Genomic DNA, 17,159 nt, shown 5'->3' on the forward strand with positions numbered 1-17,159 from the left:
GGATGCGACATGTGGCAATCCGTCGCAATGCGTCGCTAATGCAAGCCAATGGAGAAAAAACGCATCCTGCAAGCACTTTTGCAGGATGCGTTTTTTCTCCAACGACGCATTGCGACGGAAGCCAAAAAACGCTAGTGTGAAAGTAGCCTAACCCTAACCCTAGCCCTAACCCTAACCCTAAATTTAGCCCCAACCCTAACCCTAACTCTAACCCTAACCCTAACTCTAACCCTAACCCTAACCCTAACCCTAACCCTAATTTTAGCCCCAACTTGTCTTCTCCTGCCGGCCGGCAGATGGCAGCAGATGGCGGGCGCACTGCGCATGCGCCCGCCATGATGAAAAAGCCGGCTGGCAGGAGAAGACAGAAGAGGACCCAGGGACCCCGGGTGAGTATGATAGGGTCCCCGAATCCCCCTATTTCTCTGTCCTCTGATGTGCGATCACATCAGAGGACAGAGAAATAACTGATCGCTTTTTTTTTTTTTTTTTTTTTGCGGTCGCCGGTAAACTGTTAATTACCGGCGATCGCAAAGCAGGGGTCGGTGCAAATCGACCCCGATCATGTTCTTTGGGGTCTCGGCTACCCCCGGCAGCCGAGACCCCAAAGAACATCCGGGTGCCGGGCGGCGGGCGCACTGCGCGTGCGCCCGCCATTTTTTCCCGGAAAAAAGATGGCGGCGCCCATGGGGAGACACGAGGAGCACCGGGGGAGGTAGGTAAGTATTGGGGGGCTATTGGGGGCCATCGGGGACCACATTTCTCTGTCCTCCGATGTGCGATCACATCGGAGGACAGAGAAATTAAACGGCAAATCGCGTTTTTTTTTTTTTTGTTGCGACCGCCGGTAAACGGTTAATTACCGGCGATCGCAACTCGGGGGTCGGTAAAAAACCCCCGAATCATGTTCTCTGGGGTCTCGGCTACCCTCGGCAACCGAGACCCCAGAGAAAATCCGACTCTGGGGGGCGCTATTCACTTTTTCCACAGCGCCGTTAATTAACGGCGCTGTGGTTTAAGTACCCTTAGCGGCCGCCGTTAAAAGGCGTATCGGCGGTCGTTAAGGGGTTAAGTCAATCTTTTGTTTACATTGTTAATATATACAAAAAATGCCTTTTTGATATAATAATAATAATCTTTATTTATATAGCGCCAACATATTCCGCAGCGCTTTACAGTTAAAGAGTTTCAACAGTCATAAGTAACAGCATTAACAATAATGTAATGATTGAAGCAAAATAAAACAGCCCTGCTCGTTAGAGCTTACAATCTACCATGAGGTGGGCTGAAAAAGTGGGCTGAAAATCTTGGCTTATACTCGAGTATACACGGTAACCCAACTCCTACAAGAGAACACCATGATAATCAGTAAAATATAAATATACACAAAATGATACCCACATAACATATCCCACCATCACAAGTCTGTTTGGCGAGGTGAAGGGCAGAATTATAAGTCCTTAACATAAATTTGAAGTGGATGAAGTCTTCTGGGGTGCGAGTTTTCCTCCATAAACGTTCAGAACTCCTAGAGCATCGCTGAAGAAATCGGGTTTGCGATGTGAGCCAGGGCTGTTTCACTCTGTGTTTGGAGGTTCTGAGGGTGAGGGGAGCTACTTGGTCCAGGGTGCTTCTAAGAGTGTCGACATAGTGATGTACCGCCAGATCAGGACAGGAAAAAGAGGAGGTTGAGGACAGTGATGAGTGTAAGGAGTCTGAAAGTGTATGAGGATTAATGGTTTGTAGATTTCTGAATGTGTGGTAGGTAGGAGTGTGCTGGGGTGGGCGAGGATTTGTGAGTGTGAAGGAGAGAAAGTTGTGGTCAGAGAGGGGAAGCGGTGAGTTATTTAGGTAGGAGATTGAAAACAGCCGGATAAAGACCAGGTCAAGGGTGTAACCGTCCTTGTGTGTCTCAGATGTTGAGAGCTGTGAGAGGCCTAGACAAGTGGTTAGGGATAGAAGCTGGGATGCAGATGTAGAAGTGGGGCTGTTAGTGGGGATGTTGAAGTCTCCCAGGATAAGGGTTGGGAGTTCTGAGGACATAAAGTGCGGCAGCCAGGCAGAGAAATGGTCCAGGAAGTGGGTGGGCGAACCTGGGGGCCGGTATATGACCGCTACTCTGAGGGAGAGGGGATGGAAGAGCCTGATGGTGTGGACCTCAAAAGAAAGGAATGAGAGTGATAGAACTGGGGGGGATGACCTGGATATTTATTTTGGATTTTGATTTTTTTTAGTATTTTTTTTTTCCATTTTTCACTCTTTTTCCAGAATGAAGTGTAACAGCAATTTTTATTTACAGCTGTTTGAACCCAGTGAATGACTAAAATAAAACATTAACTAAAATAATATAAGTCATCATGTAACAAGGTCTGTTACAGTGCCCCACTGTTGTCTTAAAAATAATTTTTTCAAGTTAGTTTCATTAACAATGAAGCATCTTTTGCTTTCTATAGCATTTGTGCTTCGCTGTATATTTTTGGCTGCAGAATGAGTTAACCGAGAATCAGCCAGCGAGCTCCTACAGATTTAGTGATGGTAGAGTTTACAACTCTGTAGTTTTCTGAGCCGGTTTATGACTTCAGACCTTATCAAAGTTGAATGTTCAGGGAAACAAAGAGTCTGTAAAACCATAACGGTCCCAATTGCAAAAATAATTTTGAACCCCAAATAAATGTATTTAAGTCCAAAAAAAAAAGAGGAATAAAATGTTCCTAAAGATTGACAAGCCCTTTAAATAGTGGGCTATCCTCCTAACTACGGAAGTCTCACATGTAGCCTCATAATACGCGCCTTGGCCGGGAACGCACGTCGCTTCAGCCTCTCTGTCTTCATGTCATTGAATAATGTGATCACTTGGGTGAAATCCAACGCTTTTTAATCTGAATTTCGATAGCTACTGACCTACATATAAAGAATGGAGGGACTCATGTTACAGATGGTGCGTTCCTCTAAAATCCCTGCTACAACCCGGCTTCCGTGGGAAGATGTAATAAATGTAACACGTGGAGATAAAATGTCCCAAACAATAACACTAAAAACAGATGTATAAATTAGGGCAAAAAATAAATAAAACAAAAAAAATAATTAATTGTTGAAAATTATCAACATTTGCAGCAGCCTGATAAGAATCAGAAAGCGCTGTGCACACACTGATATTATACCCTACCATCAAAAAAAAAAAAGGAAAAAGAGCCAGATGGCAAAAGATAAAAAAGAAAACGTTGTAGGTTCATTATCTAATTCTATAGTATCCCAGTATTCATTTGTCTCCTAAGCTCCCCCTAGTGGTGACTACAGGAAGCCAGAATATTAACATTTAAAGGGAATCAGTCACACTTAAAATGACAATTTAGAGACTTACCTGTAGATTTGTTGAGAAACGGTTCGAAACGTGTAAATAAAGACAACAACCAGCACAAATACCAACAAGGAACTTTTCGGTCTACATAGCAGCGTATTCAGCTAATTGTCCCCCTCCAAACCGCTCTCCATTTCAGCTACTTAAACATAATAGGGAAATTAACCCCCTATAAAAATGATACCAGTAACCTCCATTTTAGTGGTTTACTTGCCGAAAAATGTACTTTTCATCCATACTGAAATCAGGGTTTTTCGGTGCACCCTCTGATTTCCAACCCCAGCCAGTCCGTTGCACTGCTTGCTACAATTAAAAATGTAGTCAGAGACCAGCTTCCTTTTTTTTCCTTTAATCTGCTATATGGTTCTAGAGATATGATCCTTTTGTTTAGCACTAATTACGTTTTTTTTTCTCAAAGAGGCATGGCTTACAGGGTAACAATGCAGGGCAGCATAAAGACACGCCCCCGAGGATCCTGTTTGCACCGCCCCCTTGTAAAGAGCATAACAATGAATCTACCTCCGAGGAGCCACTAACTTCAGCAATTGGCTACTATGATGATGTGTACTGTCGACCTAACATCATGGATGTATCCAAGGCCTGGGCCTGTGTAGTTGCAGGGTCCTATAAAGTCAAGGGCTCTTCGGCCCCAGCTAATAGATGAGGGTCCTCAGTGGTAGAACCTTCTACTCCTCAGATTCCATAGTAGAATGTTTGAAAATGAAGATTCCGTGACACTTCCTGATGGCGTTTAAGTGTCCCTTATTATTTCTAGAGTAGGGTTTTTGTTAACTTTCTCGGAGTGAAATGAGGACATTATAGATTTACACATTAATCTTCTAATAGTCCATGATTCATTTTCTGTAATCACGCTAGCCTCTGCAGAACGCATTGCTTGGCGCGCACTATTAATCCCATTCAACCTCTGCTATCTCCTTGTCAAAAACTTGCCATGTGTCGAAAACATCTTAATTTTAGCGAGTCGTATACGGCAGACAAACACCGCGCTGCCCGCATCTGTCATGCTTTATGCCGGATTATTCACATTCGTCTCTATTAGCCAAGTATTCCTGTTAAAGTATTAGAAATATAATTTGCAAAAAATAACAATATATTTTGTATGGCGGCTATTGGAGGAGCAATGTAAAGCGGTCAGGGCAGGGTGGCGAGCAAAAACCGGTGAAAACGATGCATCTCACTGGTGCTCACAGATGACAATGATAGTAGGTGATGTAAGCATTTCTAGAATGTTAGGTTAGTATATTTTTCCAAACTGAAAGCCCCGACATTTTAAGAACCGGTGTTGTCAGGGGTATAACAAAGCCCGTACCAGGTGATGCTTTTGGGCCAGTGCCTTGGAGACCTCCAAAACTCACCCTCCTGGACGGTAATCCTTCCAATCCAAAGACAGGTTAGTGTAAAAAAGCTCTAACTAAACGTTCAGAAAAATGAACATACTGTATACATTTCTAAGTAAAAATGACTTACCGTGCACATGTTCAGGATTTTGAGCATTTTTTACCTTCTTAAAGCTTCCAAAGATGCCAAGTGGTTAAAATAAGCAATGTGACCATTCTTTTGGCATTTTACGCTCTATACTTTACAATAGTCAATATGAAGGTTCAAAAAACACTTGGATGGCGACCGGGTGACTTTTCAAGCTATTTCCAGTGCTTTTGCTTGTGTTTCCATTATTGCTGAATGGAGTTAAAAAAAACCATTGGAAAATGACAGTAAAAAAAAAGATGCCACAAAAATGCTCGATAAAAGCTCAACATTTTTTAAAAAGCTCGGAGTAAACGGTAACTAAAAAACTCTAAGAAAGGCGTTTCAGGAAAATCTCCAGCTTTTTCTAAGGTGTTGTCCTCTTGAGAAAACTCATTGGGTGAAAAAAATGTTGTGCACACCAGGGGAGGACATATCATTAGCTGCCCAGGGGGTCCAAGAGGTAAAGGGGCCCCAAAGTAGGTGGAAATGTGCAATATGAGGAGCTGTTGGACTGAAAACATCCCATATTCTATTCTTGCACAGGGGTCTCTTCTGTCTGTGTCCGCCAATGGTGTGCACGTACCCTAAAGGTGGTCAGCTTTGTCTATAGGGACAGCGCCAGACGCATGGGCTCCCGTTTCTCTACATGTGACCACGATAGCTGGGATTTGCCATCTGTAAGACTGGAAGCAGCTTTCAAACTTTGGTAAAAGTATCACTTTAACACTTTTTTTAAAAAAATTGCTGCCTTTAGCTGTCATGAGTCGTAGCCTGCTACTTTCTGGCAAATGCAGAGGTTTTCCCGTGTGTGGGCAGAGTAATTAACCTTGGTCTGGTCCCAAGTTCACAACTTGGTCATCGGGAATCGGTGAATGCACAAACCAAAATTGCTCATAGGCAAAGAGTCTGCGAAAGTGTAGCACGATGGTGCCATTTTTGTGCAATCTGTAGGCGCCATCCACAGGAGTCAACAGGCCAGGGGTAAGGTCAGCGAGGACAGATCAGGCCACTTAGACGGGCTGGATACGCCCAGTAGACATTGGAGACTTTTTGGCACAAGTGTTGCCAAAGTGCTTTTTAAAAGGTTTGCAGTGCTACAATTAACGGAGGGATAGAACTTTAGAAAGATCTTATCAGGTCACTAATGGTGGTTGGAGTAACCCCAGGGACGATGTAGAAACTGCGAGAGGAAGGCGGTGCCGGGAAGGAAGTGTCCAATTTTCTCTCCTATTTTATTCCTGCTGCTCCTGAGTTTGTTGTTTGGTTGTTTATTTAATATTTCATATGGCTACAGAGATATTTGTTTTTTTTTATTCACTGCTATTTTTTATAATTTTTTTCCAGAGAGGAAGGTGATCACATTATAATAATGCAGAGCAGTCTAAAAAGACGCCCCCGAGGAATCCTGTGAGCCACACCCCCTAGGAAAAGACCATAAATATTAATACTAGATATAAAGGCCCATATATGTGGAACAATAAGGCAGATTTAAAAAAAAATGAACGGCATGCTCTGGGGAGCAGTAGTAATAAAAGAACAGAAAAAATGGGACACTTGCCCTGGTGACAGATTCTCTTTAGTAATAAAAATTTGTCCTGAAAGGTGGACAACCCCTTTGAATCTGCGTGCTAGTTAGAAAGCATGCGCATTGTGAGCGTGTCAATGCACTCACAGAGCCTCATGCCTCATTCGCCTCCTCTCCCTGATTGATAACGCTGTAGATCCCTACATCATCTTTTCAGCTATCTGGAATCTCGTGTATGCGCTACTGCTGCGCCAGACAGCACATACAAAGTATTGCTGTAATGCTGCTGTGGTGCAGTATAGCGCAACCTCCACCAGGGGATGCTGGTGAGGGAAGAAAGGTTGCACACACAGCGTAGCACCACTGAGAAGCAGCATAAGCGCCACCAAGTGGCGAAAGAGTGGTCAGACGAGCCGAGTCAGAAACAGTCAGGACAAGAAGTACCAGAGGTCACAGCAATACACGAGGTCAAATACAAGCCAGAAGTTTTCTCCGAGACTCTGGAAAACCGAACAGAAGTGACCCATGTGATTCTGTTTATCAGAAGAATATATAAAACGAGGCATGGGTGTAAACCACCATCCTTTTTAACAAAAAAGAACCCCGCTGCCACAGGGGAAACAGATGGCCGAATGTGCCCTTCACGAAGGCTATCAGAGATATACTCCTTCATAGCAGCCCGTTCAGGGCAGAAGAGATTGTACAGATGGGCCTTCGGCAATTTGGCACAAGAAACAAGATCAACAGCACAATCGAATGGGCAGTGTTGTGGTAGAGCCTCAGCCTCCTTTTCGGAGAACACATCCTCAAAGTCCTTCAGGTACTCGGGAATACCCTCCAGACTGACGGATGACAAAGATACAGTAGAAAGGCAACTTCTACTACAATTAGGACCCCATTTAACAATGTCCCGAGATTCCCAGACTATCACTGGATTATGTAATTGTAATCAGGGGAACCCCAAAACCAGTCCCGCAGGTAGATTGTCCAGAACGAAACATAAAATACGTTCCTGGTGCAAGGAGCCCACTTTAAGGAGAAACTCCTCTGAGACAAACTTGACAGCATTCTTAGCCAGTGGCGTTTTGTCAATGGTAACAATATGAAAAGGAGTCTCCAGCCTGTCATGACTCAGGACGGGGCGGTTCTGCTCCGTCCTGGTCAGGTCAGGGTTAAGTTTGTCCACCTCTCTTTGGTTCTGGGGCGGCTATTTAATGATGGTAGTTCCTGTGTCCAGTGTCGGTGATACTTCTGTTTACTCGGCTAGAGATTGCTGACCCAGGTTACTAGCCTGTAATCGCTGTTCCTCTGCATGTGTTTCGCTGTGTATGACCCCATGTGTCTCTTTACTACTGTCTCTGTCTTCCTGCTCGGTACTACTGTGTCCCTCCTGATATTCTTACCCCTTGGTTCGGCCCTGTTTACTTGTTTGTTTTGCTCTTGGTTACCTTGTACTTGTCTGGCTTCTGACCTTTGGCTTTGCTTTCACTTTGTTATTCGGTTTTCGCACCTTTCTCCACACTATGGTGGGCTCTTCGTCCGCTCGTAGGGTAACTCCGCTCTGTGGTCACGTGACTGGCTTAGCTCCGCCCCCTGTGATCACATGAACGGCTTAGCTCAGGTCCTGGGCGCTCTTCACACCTCGGTCTTCTCTCTCCTCGTGTATCGGCTCGCATTCCCGGTTAGCACCCCAGGCCTAAACCCTGGTCAAACTGTCCCCATGTCATGACACTAACTGTCTCTAACTTACACTTGGTCACCAAGTTAGAGTCAATAAAGTTCATGGACAAACCGCAGTCCACAAAAGCAGAAGTGCAGCAGCAACCACCACAACTAAGTTCTACTTACAACAGTACTTTAGAAAATGAAGAAAATGTACCTGAGAGTCTGGGTGACCTCCACAACAATCACCTAGACTCAGCCGTTTGTTAGTCGGTGGGCAGAAGGTGCAGTCCTTTTTCCAATATCCGGGATCTCCGCAGTAAAAACACAGCTTTCCTTCACGTCGCCGTCTCCTCTCCTTCTCCTTGAGGTTGGTGGCTCCCACCTCCATGGTTTCAAACAGTGGCAAAACAACAGGAATAGCACGGGGAGTAATGGAACCTCTCACTGTGTAGCACCTCTCTCCCTTAGCCTCCGATCCATATGGATAGTCTGAGTCATAGCCTCCTCCATTGAGCTGGGTGGTGGATGGAGAGCCAGAGTGTCCTTCAGGTGATCCGACAGTCCTCTCCTGAACTGACATCTCACCGCAGAGTCATCCCAGGACACCTCAGGGGACCATCAATGGAACTAGGAGCAATACCATTGAGCAGAGAGCTTACCCTGAAAGGGACTCATGATTGTGTCCTCTGCCACTCTGACCCGGTCAGGCTCATCAAAAATAAGTCCTAAAGCCTCAAAGAATCTGTCCACAGACACACGTTCAGGGGCAGGAGCAGGTAAAGAGAAAGCCCACGACTGAGGTCACTCCCACAGTTAAAGCCCCCGTCACACTAAGCGAGCAACAGCGACCTCAGTAGCGATCTCGCTATGTTTGACACGTAGCAGCGACCAGGCCCCTGCTGGGAGATCGCTGGTCGTGTCGGAATGGCCTGGACCTTTTTTTGATCGTTGAGGTCCCGCTGGGTAGCACACATCGCTGTGTTTGACACCTTACCAACGACCTCGTTGACTACAACGTCACACAGGACATCCCTCATCGAGGTATGAATCGTCATAATAGCTGCCATGTGACAGGGTCACAACGACCAACGACATCGTTGTACAGGTCGCTACAGGTCGCCGCATCGCTGCTGCGTCGTTGGGAAGATCTCACTGTTTGACATCTCACCAGCGACCACATAGCGACGCAGCAACGATCCCTGACAGGTCGTATCGTTGTCGGGATCGCTTTAGCATCGCTAAGTGTGACGGGGCCTTAAGAAACTTATTATCACACCTGCTTACTCTCATCTCCTGAAGATCGGGTTCTAAGAGAAAACAATAGCTTGCAACTCTCCTTAAACATATGGAACCTCTCCTTTTCTCGGGAGAAGGTATCTGGGAGCCTGACCATAGGTTCCGGAGAGTGCAATGAGACATCAACAGTGTTACAGTGCTTACAGTCAGTCTGCAAATATTTTACTGTGTCCGAAAGCTCCCTTTGCAGGTGGTTATGAGACGAGGTAAAAGCTCTCTGTTCCACAGACAGGTCCTGTATCATTTGTGTAAAACTGTCCATTTGATCTGCCAAGGTATGGAGCGGATCCACAGAAAGCAGGGCAGAGAAAAAAAATGCAAAATCCCCTTTAAATGTATGGTCAGTGATAATGTAATCCTGCTGTAGTGCAGTATAGTGCACCCTCCACCAGGGGATGCTGGTGAGGGAAGAGAGGTTGCACACACAGCGTAACACTACTGAGAAGCAGCATAAGCGTCACCAAGTGGCAAAAGAGTGGTCAGAGGAGCCGAGTCAGAAACAGTCAGGACAAGAAGTACCAGAGGTCACAGCAATACACGTGGCCAAATACAAGCCAGAAGTCAGAGCTAGACAAGAGCAGATATAACCGAGATGAGAGACAGTAAAACAGGTCACAAGCCAAGCCGGGTCACAAACCAAGAGGTCCAAGAATAGGGAGCGAATACTAAGACAAAGCGGGAAGGCAGGAAAGGGAAGTCATGGGAACAGAGTACATGGGCAGAGGACAAACACGGTATCAAGGGATCAGCTGCTCTAGCCTGGAAGCATGAACTATCACTGACATTGGTCTGCAGACCACAACAGACTGAAATAGCCACACAGCACCCAAAACGAGGCAGAGAAGGATAACCCCCGCATGACCAGACCGGGGATAAAATAACAAGAAACCAACCCCGGCCTGGATCATGACAATTTCCCCATGTACACGAAGATACATTTATATCATACTGGGAATGCACCATCTACAGTATGTAGAAAGGAAACCTCCCAAAATAATATTTCCTCTCTTAGAAGGCAGCACAATCTCAGTATGGTAGCAAGGCTTACACCCACACATAGAACCATATTGTGCATGTGCAAAATCCAACCTGCCACAGGGATGATGTAGAGACTGAATAGTCAATCACAGGGAGGAAGGCGGAGCCGGGAGGGAGAAGTGCACATGGACGATGTGAGTGCACTGACACGCCCACAATGCACTTGCAGATAATACCATTGGCATACAATACCAGCACTCAGCTCCCTCTAGTGGTGACGGCCGGCAGTAAGCATAATGTTATTTCATTCCTTAGCTTTTGGAGCTTCATATTAAAATCCCCTAGTGCTATAAATGCAATAAATTGTTCGATATGATTAATGCAACTATGATGATCCCAGTAAGACAGAAAGCATTTCCTTGTAATCAGATTCCAGCCAACAGTTGCTTTTTCCCCCCCAATCCATTAGAACCTCTCAGCCTACACACCTCTGATGTGAAGCCGATACAATTACCGCTGAACCGTAATTGTGTCTACAGGATATTGGTCAATGGATGCACTCAAGAGGCTCCCCCCATACACGAGTGATAAACCATTAACCCGCGACTCCTTCATTATTGCTCAAATTATTCAGATCAAGTCCTAGCAAAACAAAGTCACAAATAACAGCGGCCCGGCCTTGTGGTGAGCTGGGAAGACTTTCACATCAAAGACACTACAAAGTCTTATGATACAAATTCAATACATTACTATGATGACATGCAGGCAAAACATGCAACTACCTGCAATTCACAACACAACCACTGGGCGGCCACCTATAGACGCATATGGCAAAAAACGGCATAAGCATCTCCCAGCAAAGTATCCCAAAGTTATCCTCTCGTGCCAATTCAGATGCTGTTTCCTTACTTTTCCTCTTGATTTGATGTATCCCATCATAAGTAGTGCACGATGTCCATCTTTTAAGAAAAGACATGATATTGTGACACTCTGTCGGGAGATGTTTATGCTATATGTGTCTAACTGACGCCATCCTGTGGCTGTAATGTGAATTGCACCTTGTTAATGGATTTGCTACAATGTGTCATGAGAAAATAGACTTCTTAAAAGGAGAGGGCATTTCTGTACTATATAGGAAAGGCGAATAATTGCACAAAAGGGGCTCAAAATTAGTTGCCAAAAATGACCCCAGGGTCACAGCAGTGGACCCACACAGGGGACTCAATTTAAAGGGGTTATCTTGGGGTCTGCACCTACAAATGTAGGGTCTGGAGCAGTTCCCATGCAGGTGCCTATTTCTCGCTCACAGTCAGATATGTGGGATGATTGAGGGTTTGTCAGCCTAATGGTTTGTGTGCAATATTCGGCTCCTGGTCCCGCGGGGGATTACGCCTGTAGGGCGAGCGTGAATAACAAAGCTGCACTGTGATTGTAATTGGGCTTGAAATACAGTGAAGGACACCATAGATCCAAAATTATCCCCTGCTGTAGAAACACTCCTTAGAAAAAAAATGATCCGAGGCATCAGATCTAATCCCATAAATCACATTCCAGAATGTCATGTATCTAAATTACCTCCGTGTTACAAAGAAACAAACAAAACAACCAATCACATCCCTGTAACTATGACAGAAAGAGTGGAGGTCGATGAAAGAAAGGGTCATATGATCCAAAATCCGACTGTTACCCTCTAACATGTCCGTATGAAAAAAAACTCTTCTGGAGTATTATTCCTTAAAGTGATTAGTCATCTTTTTTTTTTTTTTTTTTTTTGGGGGGGGCACTTTTTTTCCTAATTAAATGCATGTAACTGGGGCTAAAAATCATTTTCGCAATTGGGTTTTATTAAATATATCGCACCGTTTGCCTTTTATAGCTTCTGTATTGCCGGCTGGCTCCAGAATGAGTTAACTGAGAATCCGTCAGTGAGCCCGCCATGACAGTCTGATGTTGGGGAGTTTTTAACTCCTTTATCTGTCTTTTTCTGAGCTCCTCTCAGCTGATTTATGAGCACAGATGACATCACAATTGAATGTGTAAAGATACAAAAAGCCTGTAAAAGTCAAATGGTGCAATTTTTTTAATAAACCCAATTATAAAAATGATTTTTAGTCTCAAGTACATCAATTTAAGTAAAAAAAAAAATCCCCAAAGTTGGACAACTCCTTTAATATACATTTTGCATTGTGTTGTTTCTCTGGTATTCTTCCTTGAAATATATGAATAAATTGACAAATGGGGGTTACCATTCCCCCTTGCCAAAAGAGATGTCTCTACATAGTCAGCTGCTGTCAGTTCTGATTGGACAGTGTCAGACTGTGAAGAGACACGCCCACAAGTAGTGACGCAAAGTTGTCAATTTATGCCAAAATTTTAGGAGGAACGACAGGGGTAGGGTATAATGTATAACTTTATGAGAGGGAGAATATACAATACTCTGTGCAATGTCGCCAAAAATGAAGCTTTCAATTCAAATAGAATGTTTCGCTGGTTTTTTTTCATTATTATTTAAACTGTGCACCTCCTCCAATTGCCGCCGCTCCATTCATTCTGGAACAGTTTTTCTTTTTCTTCTGTGCCCCTCCGTTCCAAAGTTATGCCCCCTAAACGTATAATTTTCCTTGAACTAACTGGGCGTGTACTACACCACTTCTGTGGGCGTGGTCACATTTTGATTGGCCAGTGTCAAAGGTGAAAAAAAGCTAACGCCCACAAAGAAGTTTTGTGATCCACTGGACTGATTAAAGGGACAATTTGTGCCTTTATTATTGGGGGCTTAACTTTGGAATGGAGGGGCACTAAAGAAAAAGAAAAACTGTTTCAGAATCAGCAAAACAGCAGCAATTAGAGGAGGTACTCAGTTTAGATCAAACATTTCAGTGATAAAACCACTTTAAGGTACATCTATTTGAGCTCTTGCCACACCCAGAGCTCCATTTAAAATTCTGTTGTCATTTTAAATCTGTCTACAGATTATCACTAGTTTAGGATATCAAATTCTATATTGTGTCTCGCAGTGGCAGACATACCGCATGTGCAGCGGGTGCAGCTGCACCGGGGCCAGGAGATGGAAGGGGGCCCCTGCGGGTTGGCTAATAATAAGGGCAATCGGGCCTGTTTATCCAGCCCTGAGGCTCTGGGGTACCCCTGTCCAAATTGCCTTCATGTGCTGCAGGCAGGGAGTGATCCCTACAGCTCCGCTGCCCACAAGAGAAAATGGGAGCGGAGCTGCAGCAATCCATCCTGCTTCCTGCCTGCACTTCCTGTCCCACACAGCAGTGTGGCTGGATGACTCATCATTCAGCGATCAGCTGTGCCAGACAGAGGAAGCTGCCAGCGACAGTGAAGCTGCAGGAGAGCACGCGGAGAGGTGAATGGTGCTGCGAGTGTGCGTATGTGTGTAGAGATGAGTGTTGGCGTGTGTGTGCGTGCATGCGTAGTGCTGCGGGGGAACACGCAGAGAGGTGAATGGTGCTGTGTATGTAGGTAGAGGAGAGGGCAATGATGGGGAAAAGGCAATGATGGGGGTGGTGGGGGAGAAAGCAATAATGAAGGTGGTGGAAAGGACAATGATAGGGGCGGTGGGAGAGAAGGCAATGATGGTGATGGTGGAAAGGACAATGAAGTTGGTGGTGGAAAGGACAATAATAGGAGTGGTGGGGAAGAGGAAATGATGGAGGTGGTAGAATGGGCAATGATGGGGGTGGTGGGGGAGAAGGCAATGATGGATGTGGTGGAAAGGGCAATGATGGGGTGGGGAGAAGGCAGTGATGGAGCTAGTGGAAAGGACAATGATGGGGTGGTGGGGTAGAAGGCAATGAAGGTGGTGGTGGAAAGGACAACAATGGTGGTGGTGGAATGGTCAATAATGGGGGTAGTGGGGGAGGAGGAAATGATGGAGGTGGTGGAATGGGCAATAATGGGGTAGTGGGGGAGGAGGAAATGATGGAGGTGGTGGAATGGGCAATGATGGGGGTGGTGGGGGAAAGGCAATTATGGAGGTGGTGGTGAGGGCAATGATGGAGGTGGTGGAGAGGGAAAGATGTTGGTGGGGAAAGTACAATAATGGGATGCGGGGGGAGAAGGATAATGAGGGAAGTGGGGGAATGGGATGGGAGGAAGGGGGAGTTATAATGGACAGGAATAAGGTAAGGTGGAGGAAGATGTTATTATCGCTTATTATGTCTAACACAGTCCCTTAGTATACAGTATATGTACTCATTTATTATACGTAGCACAGTCCCTTAGTATATAGTGTACTCGCTTATTATGTATAGGGCCATCCCTCAGCATATAGTGTAGTTACTTTTTATGTATAGCACAGTCCCTTAGTATAGTGTACTCACTTATGTTTAACACAGTCCCTTAGTATATAGTGTACTCACTTGTCATGTATAACACCATCCTTAGTTACATAGTTTCCTCTTTTATTATATATAACACCGTCCCTTATTACGTACCATCCTCTCTAGTTATATATGGTGCCGTCCCTTATTATATAGTTTCCTCTGCTGTTATGTACAGAGCTGTATCTTACATAGTGTATTCTTGGTGATTTTGTTATTCACAGCACCCTCTTTTATTACATAGTCCCTTTTCTTGTTAGATATGAAATGACTCCTCCGGCATCCCTGCGTATACGCACATGCGGCGCATCTTTCTAGACCGCAGCATGTCAATTCATCTTGCAGAGACGCACACTGCTACATATAAACTCTAACCTGACCCTGCTACTTATATACTTTACCCTGACACTGCTACATATAAACTATAACGCGACACTGCTACATATCATGATGTTGCAAACTTTGCCTGTTACATACCATAATGCACAAAACTTTAATTTCACATCCAACACACGACATCCCATGATGTAGCAAACTTCAAATGAACACATAACTTCATGGAAGCCATGATGTAGGAAATTTTAATTTGACATTCTAAATGGCTTATACTGTATTAAATGTCAAGTTAACGATTGCTAGCACCGCTCCCCAAACATTTCAGGAAGCAATACACAAAGCAGCCACTGTGCCGCGCTGCGACGTTAACGTAACTGGTGGTGAGGTTGCGCGACGACACTAGCGTCATCCTGCGCACCGGAACAATTGTAATCTCTGTATCCTCCATGTTTCCCCTCTCCTGTATGTAAGCCTCCTCCATGTTTCCCCTCTCCTGTATGTAAGCCTCCTCCATGTTTCCGCTCTCCTGTATGTAAGCCTCCTCCATGTTTCCCCTCTCTTGTATGTAAGCCTCCTCCATGTTTCTCCTCTCCTGTATGTAAGCCTCTTCCATGTTTCCCCTCTCCTGTATGTAAGCCTCCTCCATGTTTCCCCTCTCTTGTATGTAAGCCTCCTCCATGTTTCCCCTCTCCTGTATGTAAGCCTCCTCCATGTTTCCCCTCTCCTGTATGTAAGCCTCCTCCATGTTTCCCCTCTCCTGTATGTAAGCCTCCTCCATGTTTCCCTTCTCCTGTATGTAAGCCTCCTCCATGTTTCCCTTCTCCTGTATGTAAGCCTCCTCCATGTTTCTCCTCTCCTGTATGTAAGCCTCCTCCATGTTTCCCCTCTCCTGTATGTAAGCCTCCTCCATGTTTCTCCTCTCCTGTATGTAAGCCTCCTCCATGTTTCCCCTCTCCTGTATGTAAGCCTCCGGATTACAGGATTGGCCGAGGCCTGGAAATGAATCTTAATGTCTCTTCCCATTACTGGACTCATCAAATATTGAAAAGCTTCCACAGAAAGCAACTTTTAATAAATGAGCGAGATGAAACCCGTCTGCTACGGCTGCAGGATGTGATGAATGCTCGGAGCAGGACATGTTCTGCAGACGGCGAACTCACCGCAACTTTACCCGCCGTAAATAAATGGATTCTACATTATAACTGATCGCAGATCAATTCAGCAACCACCTTGTAATGCATCAAAAAAATGTAAAATGAACCTCACATGTAAAAGCGCAGGCGACATTCTTCTCTTCCATTCACTGTGGACAGAATATATTTTATTTGCACTGGACCCATAACATACGCCAAAAGTCTGTATTTAAATAGCCTTTTTGACAAATTTTTCATGAATCAATAGTACAAGCGAACAGAACAAACATTGTAACATATCTTATCAAAGGAATACGCTTCTTTCTCCACATATGAGCCACTTCTTCCCTTTCGGAACTCACCGTTCGCTGCCAGGTCACTGAGGGATCAGATTACAGCTGCCTATTGATGTCTATAGAAAGAGGACACTGAAGTGGAAAAGAGTAATGGACACAGCTGCTGCAGTCTAGTAAGTATTTTAGCTCACTCCAGAGCTGGATTCACAGTTACACTGCTTAGAACGGCTGAATAATATCCTCCACGTTGTTGTTGCTTCTGAACAAGAGATACATAGAGAAAGAGGATCAGGAATATCTAATGTGTATGTGTGTGTGTGTGCTGTGTATAGGAAACACAGCAGACAGTCGCCACCCACTAGCTAAGAGACAACTGATAATTAAAGATAAAGGGATTTTTATCGAACTTCACTACCGAGGACCAGTCATTTTTTCAGTTTCATCAGGGGGTGAGGATGTGAGGCAACACCATTGATCAACGGATTGTAGTGGACAAAAAGTGGGAAAGCTCTGCACATTGTGTAGTGGCTGTGACACTGACTAGCACCTCCAAACAGAATAAAGCACATGTGAACGGGTGCAAGCTGCAGTGACTGCATTGTAGACTATCAAAAGAATATAGTAGCCTGTTAGCGCTAAGATGCTTTAAACATTGAAAAGATGAAGTTTAGATTACTTTACTGTTATATAGAATCCACTTATAAGATGAATAAAATGAAGCAAGAAGTTTTCTCCCAT

General features: G+C 44.8%; 1 protein-coding gene across 3 annotated transcripts in view; it reads right to left on the reverse strand.

Moving 5' to 3' along the window:
* The window catches only part of ADCY8 (adenylate cyclase 8), a 364,716-nt gene that overhangs the window by 282,086 nt on the left and 65,471 nt on the right, over positions 1 to 17,159 (reverse strand). Inside the window, exon 1 of one of the 3 annotated variants that reach the window (XM_077271243.1) lies at positions 3,878 to 4,005. The exons of the other annotated variants lie outside the window; for them this stretch is intronic. The gene's annotated coding sequence lies outside the window, so the exon portion shown is untranslated. Of the gene's footprint in view, positions 1 to 3,877; positions 4,006 to 17,159 lie in introns of those variants that run through there. 3 annotated transcript variants of the gene reach the window in all.

This window comes from Ranitomeya variabilis, chromosome 6 (assembly GCF_051348905.1).
Source record: "Ranitomeya variabilis isolate aRanVar5 chromosome 6, aRanVar5.hap1, whole genome shotgun sequence".
Lineage (NCBI taxonomy): Eukaryota > Metazoa > Chordata > Amphibia > Anura > Dendrobatidae > Ranitomeya > Ranitomeya variabilis.